At 35.6% G+C, this 10,243-nt stretch overlaps 1 long non-coding RNA gene across 1 annotated transcript; it reads left to right on the top strand.

Moving 5' to 3' along the window:
* Window positions 1-2,047: 2,047 nt before the first annotated feature.
* Window positions 2,048-9,933, top strand: LOC149268112 (uncharacterized). Its single transcript, XR_016271326.1, has 4 exons — window positions 2,048-3,646; window positions 6,494-9,468; window positions 9,531-9,596; window positions 9,689-9,933. It is a non-coding gene; the product is annotated as an uncharacterized LOC149268112 (long non-coding RNA).
* Window positions 9,934-10,243: the final 310 nt, after the last annotated feature.

Raw genomic sequence — 10,243 nt, 5'->3', positions numbered from 1 at the left:
TATTTATTTATTTTTTTTTTTTTTGTTAAATATTATTAGAAAACATGGATTTAATAAATACAGTTTTTAATTTATTTATAGCTGTGTTAAAAAAAAAAGTTACAGCTCTTAGAAGTTTGATTTTTCAAGTGTGCCAATACTTTTTTGGCCCACTGTATATGTATGTGTGTATATTGCACGTGGTTATAATCGTTTAAACATAAAATAATAACTGCCAAATAAATAGCCAGAATTGAAAAGTATACTATGTACACTTAAGTCAAATTACTCCTTTCACAAATATAATGCAACAAGCCAATTTATTATACATACATATTATATGTATGTATATTTATAACTTACTGTAGAATAATACTTCCCTTTAAATTTATGTCCGCACGGCGCCGCGCCGCGGCGGGTAAAACGAAAACAGAAATCATCACACATATGCAATTTTCACTTGTATTTACACTCATTAACACTATACACACAAAAGGAATAGGCATAGACAAAAAAAAACCAAACGAAAGAAGGCACGCATTCCATGCAAAAAACATTAAAGTCCAAAACGAAATTTGGCGATTTCGTCACGACGCTACGAAAGACGAAAATCGTTTGTTGGTTAGCGGGGAAGGGGCATACATTCTATCGTATGAGTAGCACTTTTTATTTTGTACATTACAAATGCGCTGAAAAAAATGTTCATAGGTAATACATTACTTTTTTCTCGTATGTAATTCATTATCATATTATATCAACAGACCTCATTCAGGTCGTCGCCACTGGGAAGCCACGAAAATTGAAATTTCTTCGGGATAGACTCCTGTTTCTTCCCTTCTTCGTTTGCCATGCTCATGTTTATTTTTGGGAAAGGTATGAAAGCGTTGGTGCGCAATGCGCATAAAGACAATGTTTTCGCGACGAGCATGCACACACACATTTACAGTCCCTTGCTACATGAGCTTTGATATGCTTGCATACTGTCGATCGTGTGAAGTTCTTACATACATTTACACATTTGATTGTGTGTACGCACGGTATACAACAGTTAACCAAAGCATATAGGCGTCGAGTCACTCAAGTATGTATGCATATGTACATATACACTTGCCAGAAAAACTATGCGTACAGGCCTAACGTGCGACTTTGATAGAGAATAAATATGATAAATAATAGTATTGTTATCAATATTATATTTTTTAGTGAAAAACTATTTAATAACATACATTTGTCATCCATTTTTTTAAATAATATTAAACAGTTTTTTTTTTATATTTTAAATAAGAAAAAAACAACGAAAATTCACTTAGAAAAAGTATGCGTGCAAACTAAAAAACAAAACCAAAAATTACTTTTTTCAATGAAAATTTGAAAATTAATATGAGGTTGGATACCCCTTTCGCTTCTTGGTTTCTACCAACCGTTTTGGCATCGATGCCAACAATTTCCGGGTGAAATCAGCCGGAATTTCGAGCCACTCCTCCATTAAAACCGATTTGAGCATGTCCTTGGAAGTAATTATTCGCTCTCTGATCTTGCGCTTCAAAAAATCCCATAAATGCTCTATGGGATTAAGGTCGGGTGACTGGGGAGGCGAATGAAACTGGTGTCTAGTATTATAGAGCTTAACGGTTGGAGTTAGATTTTGTACGTCGAACGCAGTGCCTCTCTTTCGCCACACAAGCTTTCTCCCCTTGATACCAAATATACAGAATTTGCTTTCATCACTAAATATCACTTGGTTCCAATACTCTGGATTGACTTCCAAGTATATTCTGGCGAAATCCATCCGTTTGATTTTATTTGCTTCAGAGATAAGCTTCCTTCGAGCAACACGGGCATTTAATTCATTTTTCTTCAAAAAATTTCTTACGGTGTCTTTGTGGAGCTCTTTTTTGTATTTCTCTTTAACTTCCTGATTAATCTTGGCTGCAGTTAATGCGGGGTTTAGCCGCACCGTCTTCAGCACGTCCCACTTCTCTCTCTCTCGGTCAGCTTTGAGGGCCTCCCAGAGCGTGGCTTTGACTGTACTGAGCCAGTCAAATGAAAGTTATTGTTGAAATACCAGATTCAATAATAACATTATTGTATAGTATTTAAGTGATGTTGAAATACCAGATTCGATAATAACATTATTGTATAGTATTTAAGTGATTTATCATATAAGGACATTTGGTCACACTGAATTATGATCTGTCTCTCTTTAAATATTCTCTCAAATGTAAAGACGTGGTTTTGGTGTTGCTGAAATTAATCTATTAAAATAAACTGAATCATATAACTAAAACAAAAGATAAATACTCTATTATTTCTCTAAAGTAAAAAGCTAGTTTTCCAACAGGTTATGGGCCCAGTCCATGCCGTTTTAGAGAAAATAAATTCATATTAGTTCTTGTGAAATTAACTCGCGTGCATTTTTTTTTTCGCGTATATTTTTGGCTTTATTTTGAACAGTATTTGCATTCCAATATTAAAATGGATAAGAACAAATATAATATTATTCCATTTGGAGGTCAAAAATATTCCGTATGGAAATTTCGAATCAGGGAAGCACTTGCCGAATTAGATGTGCTAAAAGTTGTCGATGAAGCTATTCCACACGAAATTGACGATTCGTGGAAAAAGGCGGAGAGATGCGCGAAAAGCACAATAGTCCAACATTTGAGTGACTCATATTTAGACTTTGCGAGAAACAATGTCTCTGCACGAGAAATTTTTGAAAAACTAGATTCAATTTATGAACGCAGAAGTCTTACAAGTCAGATAACTGCTCGTAAGCGTCTAACTGCACTTCAATTAACTAGTGAAATGGAACTATCAACTTTTTTTATAAAATTTGATGAAATCATAAATGAAATTCTAGCAGCAGGTGCAACGATGAGTGAGATGGAAAAAGTTACACAGTTATTAATGGTGTTGCCCTCAACTTATGATAGCGTCGTTACGGCAATTGAGACTTTGGCAGATGAGTTTATTTCGTTAGCTTTTGTTAAAGACAAATTGTTAGATTTTGAAATTAAGATAAAGAACAATAGAAATGACACTAGTAGCAAGGCGTTGAAGGCAGTTGTGAGACACAATAGCAATTTTAATAAAAAACATATGTTTAAAGGTAGGAGCACAGTGCAAAAGAGACCAATTAAAGGAAAAGGTAGAATTAATATAAAGTGTCACCACTGTGGTAGAATAGGGCATATTAAAAAGAATTGTTTTCAATATCTAAGAGAAAATAAAAACAAAGAAAATAATAGTACTGAAAATAATAGTAAACAAATGCAACTTGCATCATCAAACCACGGTCTTGCATTCATGATGAGAAAGTTAATTGAAAATAAAAGTTCAAATTCCGAACTAAACTTTATTATTGACTCGGGTGCAACGGATCATCTAATCAAAGACGAATCGTTATTTACCGATTGCGTTGAATTGGAGCAACCAATGAAAATTGCTGTAGCAAAGGAAGGAGTATACATACTGGCTACAAAATGTGGAATTGTGCGGCTACAAAACGAATACAATATAACTCTGGAGGATGTGCTTTATTCGAAGGAGGCAACAGAAAACCTGATATCAGTGAAGCGTCTACAACAGGCTGGTATGTCAATCCTATTTGACAAGGATGGAGTAGCGATCTCAAAGAATGGAGTGACCATTGTGAAAAATACAGGTATGTTCGGTAATATACCTGTTGTTAAATTCCAAGCGTATATTATGAACGCAAGGAATAATTATCAATTATGGCATGAGAGGTTAGGTCATGTGAGCAAAAGTAAATTATTTGAAATAAAGAATAATGATTTATTTAGTGATAGCAATATCTTAGCTAATTTAAAAATTTCAAATGAAATATGTGAGTCATGCGTATTGGGAAAGCAGGCTAGGTTACCTTTTAATCAATCAAAAGACAAAAATCACATTAAGCGACCCTTGTTTGTAATTCATTCAGATGTTTGTGGCCCAATTACTCCAACAACAATAGATGATAAAAACTATTTTGTGATCTTCGTAGATCAATATACACATTACTGTGTAACTTATCTACTAAAACTTAAGTCAGAAGTTTTCAATGTATTTAGAGATTTTGTTGAAAAGAGTCAAGCTCATTTCAATCTCAAAATTGTTAATCTATATATTGACAACGGGAGAGAATATCTTTCAAATGAAATGCGTGCGTTCTGTGTGCAAAAAGGCATAAGTTATCATTTGACAGTGCCACATACACCTCAGTTGAACGGCGTGTCGGAGAGAATGATTAGAGCCTTGACAGAAAAAGCTCGCACTATGGTAAATGGTGCAAAATTGGATAAAAGATTCTGGGGTGAAGCAGTGCTTACTGCGGCATATTTGATAAATAGAATTCCAAGCAGAGCACTTGGTAGTAACCAGGTTACCCCATATGAGATGTGGCACAATAGGAAGCCAAATTTAAAATCTCTTAAAGTCTTTGGTTCAACTGTTTATGTCCACAATAAGAATAAGAAGAGCAAGTTCGATGAAAAATCTTATAAAGCCATTCTTATTGGATATGAGGCATGTGGTTATAAGTTATGGGATGTAATGAGAAAAAAAATCATAGTTGCCAGAGATGTTATCGTCGATGAGACAAACATGATTAATTCTAGAGCAGTTAATGTTGATAATGTCCTGAATGAGAGTAAGGAAAGTAAACTTGATAATGTCCTGAATGAGAGTAAGGAAAGTAATGTTGATAATGTCCTGAATGAGAGTAAGGAAAGTAAACTTGATAATGTCCTGAATGAGAGTAAGGCAAGTAAAGTTGATAATGTCCTGAATGAAAGTAAGAAATATGATCAATCTGAATTCCTGAATGAGAGTAAGGAGAGTAATCAACATAATTTTTCAAATGAAAATAAAAAAAGAAAACAATTTGATCCTCTAAATGATTGTGAGGAAGTTTATCAATCTCAAAAGAAAACTGACTCTAATGTAGCAACTAGAAGAAGTGAAAGGCTTAGTGCTAAGCCTCGAATATCTTATAATAAAGATAATGATAGCTTGACTAATTACGTTTTAAATGCACATATAGTCTTCGATGAGATTCCAAGTTCATTTGAAGAAATAAAATTAAGAAGCGACAAATCTGCTTGGGAGGAGGCAATAAAAACAGAACTAGAGGCTCACAAAATTAATAACACTTGGACAATTACAAAGAAGCCAGCGGATAAGAATATAGTTGACAGCAAATGGGTATTCTCTATTAAATATAATGAGCTAGGAGTCCCAATTAAATATAAAGCAAGATTAGTTGCAAGAGGTTTTACCCAGCAATATAAAGTTGATTATGATGAGACTTTTGCCCCTGTTGCTAGAATCGCAAGTTTTAGATGCATTCTAGCATTAGCAGTTCAGTATAATTTAAAAGTTCATCAAATGGATGTAAAAACAGCATTCCTTAATGGTACATTGAATGAGGAAATATATATGCAACCTCCTCAAGGTGTACAATGTGATGAAGGAAACATTTTAAAGTTAAATAAAGCTATTTATGGTCTTAAACAGGCAGCTAGGTGCTGGTTTCAAGTGTTTGAGCAAGTATTGAAGGAATGTAGCTTTATAAACTCTCAAGTAGATCGTTGTATATATATCCTAGATAAAGGTGATATAAAAGAAAACATTTATGTATTATTATACGTTGACGATGTAGTAATAGCTACAGAAAATATTAAAAGATTAAATAACTTCAAAGGTTTTATGAGTAAACGATTCAGGATGACTGATTTAAATGAAATACGACATTTTATAGGTATCAGAATAGAAATGAATCAAGATAAAATTCTTTTAAGTCAGTCTGCATATATAAAAAGAATTCTAAATAAATTTAACATGGATGATTGTAATCCTGTTAGTACTCCCTTACCGAATAAGTTAGACTATGACTTGCTTAACTCAGATGATGAATGCAACGCCCCTTGTCGAAACCTAATTGGATGTCTCATGTATGTAATGTTATGTACTAGACCAGATCTAACTACTGCTGTAAATATCTTAAGTAGATACACGAATAAAAATAACAATGAATTATGGAAATGCTTAAAAAGAATTATAAGATATTTAAAAGGGACCATTGATATGAAACTTATCTATAAAAAGAATAAATTGCATGAAAATATACTAGTTGGTTATGTAGATTCTGATTGGGGTGGAAATCAAATTGATAGAAAAAGTACAACAGGCTACTTATTTAAAATATTCGAATCAAATCTAATTTGCTGGAATACAAAAAGACAAAACTCTGTAGCTGCTTCATCAACTGAAGCTGAGTATATGGCCCTATTTGAAGCCGTTAGAGAAGCTTTGTGGTTGAAATCTTTACTCACTAGTATTAGTATTAAATTTGATAAGCCGATTAAAATTTATGAAGATAACCAAGGATGTATTAGTATAGCAAATAACCCCTCATGTCATAAAAGAGCCAAACACATTGATATTAAATATCATTTTTCAAGAGAGAAAATTGAGAATAACCATATATGCATTGAGTATATATCCACAGAGAAACAACTGGCTGACATCTTTACCAAACCGCTACCCGCTGGACGTTTTGCAGAGCTACGAGATAGTTTGGGATTGCTTCAAGAGAAATAACAATATACATATACTTATATATGCGTGTGTATACATACAAATGTATATCTGTATACAGAGATATTGAATTCTATGAATTATTTTATTTTTTTTGTTAAACAAAAGATATTTTGAATTGTTAATTTTTTAAAAAATTTTTTTATATATATATCCATTATGTTTATATGATTTATACAAATGTTTAAGATAATGATCTGATCGGGTTTTTCTGGGTTTTCCCCGTATCCTTGCAGCGAATGCTGGATCATTTAACACTTCCCAGATAGCACACCAACCACTTAAGTTTAATATTTCTCGAATTGAATTATTTATGTATTATTTTTCAAAAGTTATAATAATGTTATTCTTGAGGAGGGCGTGTTGAAATACCAGATTCAATAATAACATTATTGTATAGTATTTAAGTGATGTTGAAATACCAGATTCGATAATAACATTATTGTATAGTATTTAAGTGTTTTATCATATAAGGACATTTGGTCACACTGAATTATGATCTGTCTCTCTTTAAATATTCTCTCAAATGTAAAGACGTGGTTTTGGTGTTGCTGAAATTAATCTATTAAAATAAACTGAATCATATAACTAAAACAAAAGATAAATACTCTATTATTTCTCTAAAGTAAAAAGCTAGTTTTCCAACAAATATTATATTTTTTAGTGAAAAACTATTTAATAACATACATTTGTCAAGCATTTTTTTAAATAATATTAAACAGTTTTTTTTTTATATTTTAAATAAGAAAAAACAACGAAAATTCACTTAGAAAAAGTATGCGTGCAAACTACAAAACAAAACCAAAAATTACTTTTTTCAATGAAAATTTGAAAATTAATATGAGGTTGGATACCCCTTTCGCTTCTTGGTTTCTTCCAACCGTTTTGGCATCGATGCCAACAATTTCCGGGTGAAATCAGCCGGAATTTCGAGCCACTCCATCAGAACTGATTTCAGCATGTCCTTTGATGTTATTATTCGCTCTCTGATCCTGCGTTCCAAAAAATCTCATAAGTGCTCTATGGGATTAAGGTCCGGTAACTAGGGAGGCGAATGAAGCTGGTGTCGAGTATTGTAAAGCAACCAAAGCTTGGCATTGTGGGCCGTGTGTTTGGGGTCATTATCTTTTTGGAAGACAAAGTCTTCCCCAAGACCCAATTGTCTGGCGCTTTGGTGAAAATTGCTTTTTAATATATGGAGGTAATCCATATGGTTCATTGTGGACTGATGTCCGGCAATTGAGCTGCGGGCCCATTTGGAGGATAGCATCGATATTGAAATTCGATTTTCTCGAACAGATGAAAGAGCACGAGGAAGGGAGGATGATGGGGTGGCGCTCGTCGTAACTTAAGGAGGCGGATGTCTTTATGCGTCCGCACGCTCTCAGGATACCTTTACTATCCAGGAAAGGATTAAGATTGCGGAGTGGACTTGAGGCCGGAAGTTGTTGCTGTGCGCGTAAGCAACTGATTTCCTTTGCGTAAACTCTTTTTTGGCACAATGAGATGAACCTGGACTGAATAAAATGCAATTCATCAGCACTGAGCTCTTGCTACGGAGGGGGAGCGGATCTTCTGCACCGGTTGATGAAACGAAACATCCAAGCGGTGACACGGACGGCTCGATGACGTTCTGAAAACCTGCTTGTGAATTCAGTTGGAGGAGTCAAGGTTGCAGCATGACTTTTAGCTGCTTTTTGCTCCAGAGCAATCTCCAAGCGGGAACGAGTGGCCAGTGAGACTGGGAAAGTCGAAGCTAATCTGGGCCATGGAACCATAGCGGATTTGAGAGAAGTTCTTGTGGGTGAGCTCCCCTGCTAGCTAGGTCCGCAGGATTATGTTCTGAGCTGACATGATGCCAGTCACCAGGATTGGTGAGCTCAGTTATTTTACTGATCCGATTTGCGACGTAGGTTTTCCAATTGCAAGCAGGTCAGACTAAGACAATAGTCGAATCGGTCCAGTAAAAGGACTGAAAACTGACTGCCGGGGATGCCGGGAGCAGTACTTAGCATAAATCGGTCAGAAGGACAGCACCGCAAAGCTTCAAGCGGGGTATAGAAAGAGATTTGATCGGAGCGACTCTCGTTTTGGCGGAGAGCAGATTGACGAAGATCTGGTTGCCAAGTTCTACACGGAGATAGACAGCCGCTCCGTAAGCACGCTCAGATGCGTCACAAAACCCATGAAATTGGATAGTGGCTCGAGGTTGGAAATGTACCCATCGAGGCACACGAATATCCCGAAGGCTGGAGAAGCTGAGGATAAACTTTTGCTATTGGGTGAGGAGATCACCAGGCAGAGGTTGGTCCCAATCTAAACCGCGTAGCCAGAGCGCTTGCATAAATATTTTTGCACGAATGACAAAGGGTGCCAGCCACCCTGCAGGGTCGTACAATTTGGCGATCTGTGAAAGGACCGACCTTTTTGTGTAGATCTCCTGGAGAGGAATGTCAGGGGGCGAAAAAAGGAAAAGATCGGCTTGCGCTTGCCAACGTAGACCTAGAGTCTTTGCTGTGCTTGAATCTTCTAGCTCTAAGAAGTCCTCGCACAGCCAATGACTCTTTGGGATAGCCTTCAAACAATCCATGGAATTGGATGTCCACTTCCTTAAAAGAAACCCCGCACTCTCCAGAGCTTCTGTGAGTTCGGCGATGGTTGCGATCACCATTTCTTTGGAGTGTGTCCCTGCAAGTACGTCATCGACGTACATGCAGTCGGAGATGGCCTTAGTGCTGGGAAAAAGATCGATCTAGCAAACGATATATCGATGTTTCATATCCATCGAAAATATCGATGTAGAAAACTTCGATACTTGATATATCGCCATCACTATACCATTAATTCCCCATCACTTGAATTAAAAGCGTGGGATAAGACTGTCAGGTAATTTGCAAATTATTTTAACAATATAATTCAAATACTAACGTAACCCACTTTTCATTTAGGATTTTGGTGTTGGTAGTGTTGTAGAGAAATGGATAAGTTTTTAAAGAGCAAGGACAATGGCGAAGGTAAATATTATTTTACTGCTTATGTCAGCCACACACGTGGTCTGCAGCTTTTGCGTTTTAAAATAATGTAACAAACACGCATTTGTTTGTAGATTGCGACGCGGATAAGGAAAATGGAGAGGAGGAGATACCACGTAAGCTGGACACATAGTAAATGAGAAAAGGAGTTGTCTCAAGCCGCAGCAAGTAGATATGCTGCTCTTTATAAACAAAAATGATTGGACGAAGTAAATGATCTTATTAAATAATATAATCTTTGTTACATAGTTTAGTTTAGTTTATATGAAACGTTTTTTAATTTTAATAAGAAATTCATCTTTTGTTTTTTATATGAAAACTTTTTTTTTAATTTTGGGAGTTATGTTTATGAAAATATCGATACATCGATCTGAGACCCATACATAATATCGAAATATCGATCTACGTAAAGATCGATCTTTTCCCAGCACTAGATGGCCTTGCTGGCGAGAAGCAAACGGGATCTCACGTCATTTGCGAGCTGTTTGAGAACTCTCAAAGCCAGGAACGGAGCACAGTTTACTCAAAACGTGACGGTGCTTAGCTCGAAGTTCCCGATGTTGCCGTCTGTCTTACGGAAAGGATCCGTTGGAAAGGGGTGTGTTTTGAGTCAACACGAATTTGGCGAT

The sequence above is a fragment of the Drosophila arizonae genome, chromosome X, assembly GCF_054131065.1.
Source record: "Drosophila arizonae isolate 15081-1271.41 chromosome X, UAZ_ARI_1.0, whole genome shotgun sequence".
NCBI lineage: Eukaryota > Metazoa > Arthropoda > Insecta > Diptera > Drosophilidae > Drosophila > Drosophila arizonae.
Note: the sequence above shows the minus strand (reverse complement) of the source record. Positions and strands in the feature narration are given on the sequence as shown.